The sequence below is a fragment of the Aplysia californica genome, unplaced genomic scaffold, assembly GCF_000002075.1.
Source record: "Aplysia californica isolate F4 #8 unplaced genomic scaffold, AplCal3.0 scaffold00161, whole genome shotgun sequence".
Lineage (NCBI taxonomy): Eukaryota > Metazoa > Mollusca > Gastropoda > Aplysiida > Aplysiidae > Aplysia > Aplysia californica.
In genome coordinates this window covers 1,278,056-1,280,576 of record NW_004797431.1, presented here as the reverse complement: position 1 = coordinate 1,280,576, position 2,521 = coordinate 1,278,056, and the positions used below count along the sequence as shown (strand labels likewise).

The 2,521-nt window shown below is 41.6% G+C and overlaps 1 protein-coding gene across 1 annotated transcript in view; it reads right to left on the bottom strand.

Moving 5' to 3' along the window:
• The window catches only part of LOC101845689 (angiopoietin-2), a 16,992-nt gene extending 14,721 nt beyond the window's left edge, over positions 1-2,271 (bottom strand). The window contains exon 1 of the mRNA XM_013082148.2: positions 1,323-2,271. The gene's annotated coding sequence lies outside the window, so the exon portion shown is untranslated. The remainder of the gene's footprint in view (positions 1-1,322) is intronic.
• Between the last annotated feature and the right edge of the window lie 250 nt (positions 2,272-2,521).

Here is a 2,521-nt window from a genome sequence, read left to right as displayed (position 1 = left end):
CTACTAGTCAAATAATAAAATATAGTAACACTGAACTAACTACTAATTTCGTTCATAAATCAAAAGAACAAATCTTTATTTTAGTACTCTCTTACTATTACATCAGATTCAGGCATACACGACTTCAATCCTTCATTTCGTCTGCGCCTACTCCGATAAGACGTGCGAAATCTTTTCCGACTCCAGCTTTTAATCCCGCAAACACCTGGCTCTTTGTTTCCCTCCCTGAGAAAAAATGGTCCGGCGACTGTGGGATTCGACCCCCGCCCCCATTGTATAAGACGTGCCCGGCTTAACCTCTCGACCACGGCATCCCCTTAAATTAAGTTCAGAATGACAGCTTTAAACTAACTATAAAGTAAGAGCAGAACTTTTTACCAATTTCACTTGTCATTGATCAGGAGATCGTGATTATGCACGGGCTAAAGTTTTACCTCTAAAAAGTGTCATTGGGGAGCTGTGACGTAGGCCACATAGTATGCAAAATGTGTTGCGTGTGAGAAGTGGGAACTGCTGTGAACACTTCCATTAACATTTTCCGCGCGACGGAGAGTTGTAGCATTATATAGATATCTATTTACGGAGCAAAGTTTTTGAGTCTAGCCTCGATTGTTGTGAAAAAAGATATGATTAAGTTGAGACAAATTGATACAATTTGCTGTGCAAAGTGTGGATGGCATTGATTCTCCAGTTTAAGAGAAGTTTGAGGATAGGTTGTGCCACGAATGTTTAGGGCACTGTAAGTGAGGGTAAAAGGTCCAGATTGTATTACTGAAAGTTGCGAAGATTTTTTTTTTGGTACCAAAAGTGAAACAGTGATCTACAAAAAAATGAGAAACTTCATCTCTTCAGATATATTTTCATACGTCATACGTCTACCAATAGTCCTGCCAACACATACCATAGAAAATGGTGTCATTTCTGCAAGTAATTTTGTTGTTGATGATAATAACAACAACTATAATAACAACAACAATGACGATGACAACAACAACAACAAAAACGACGACAACAACAACAACAACAACAATGACAACAACAACGACAACAACACCACCAACAACAACAACAACAACAATGACGACGACAACAACACCACCACCAACAACAACAACAACAATGACGACAACACCACCACCACCACCACCACCACCACCAACAACAACAACAACAACAACAACAACAACAACAACAACAACAACAACAACGAGAACAACCCCACCACCAACACCAACAACAACAACAACGATGACAATAATAACAACAAGCACAAAAAGGTGACCCTGTTGCTAGTCGATGATAATTGTCGCTAAGTCACTCACCCTGCTGTAGCCTCTCACAAGTCCGGTAGTTTGGTGAAATGCACAAAGTCCCTCCCTGATCTACTTCTCACAGATCCGGTAGTTTGGTGAAAGCTCACGCGCAAAGTCACAGCTCACCAAGACGTTGCGGTGCTAGACACAGGCACGCTGGCTTTTATGAAGGAGGAGCGGGGAGCAAAAGCAAAACTTAATTGAAAAAATAAAGCTCTGAAAAGAGATGAAGCTGCACTTTCCACTGAGCTCCGTGTTAATGTTGTTATAGCCTACGTAAACACTTTTCCATAATAATGGAGAGAAATAGGATGTTTGTGCCAGAGACAGAGATGGGGAATCTTGCCCCCTGGAGCGATGATAAGAAACTGGGTTCACGGACGCTCTTTTTAACGTGGAACTTTCCTCCAAAAGAAACGGGGTCTGTTTTCTGAAACATTATGAAATTTTAGCATAATAAGCAAAATGTCTAAACGTCTCCGGGTTCACCAGGGGAATTGAAAATTACGTCCAGTAATCAGGAGTTTACATCAGTAAGGTCATGGCGAAAGTCTGTTTCAAAATTAGATTACTTCATTTTGTTTTTGAATGACGTAGTTTTAGAACGCTCAGTGAAGTGAAATAACAAGATGTTTACTCGCAACTATCTGCTGACATGTACACTTTGCCTATAATCAAGTTGTGAAACAGGTCAGTAGTAAACCCTCCTTCTCCTCTAACCCCCTTCCACCCCTCCCCCTCCCCTTCTTTCTCCTCATCCACCTCTTTCTGCTAGCTGCTTAACACGGCTAATTCCTGCTGACGATCCAGATTTTTTGGACCAGCCAGTAAAGTATGTTTGTATGGAAAACGTTTACGGTAGATCCAGGGAGGTTAAAGCAATTTGTTTTCATTAAGCTCCTTGGGTAGATCTAAAGGTCACCGTACTGTTTGTGTTTGGCGTACTGGTGATTCTCTCTCTCTCTCTCTCTCTCTCTCTCTCTTTCTCTCTCTCTCTCTCTCTCTCTCTCTCTCTCTCTCTCTCTCTCTCTCTCTCTCTCTCTCTCTTTCTCTCTCTCAACATGAACGTGTGAGTGTGAGGGGAGGAAATGGGGGGAGGGAATACGAAGGAGGGCCTTTTCTTCGGAGAAAAAAAAAATTTATAAAAATTTTTATGGTTACGAAAGGAGGGGGATTTTAACCCCGGGGGTGTTGGTTAAGTATCAACC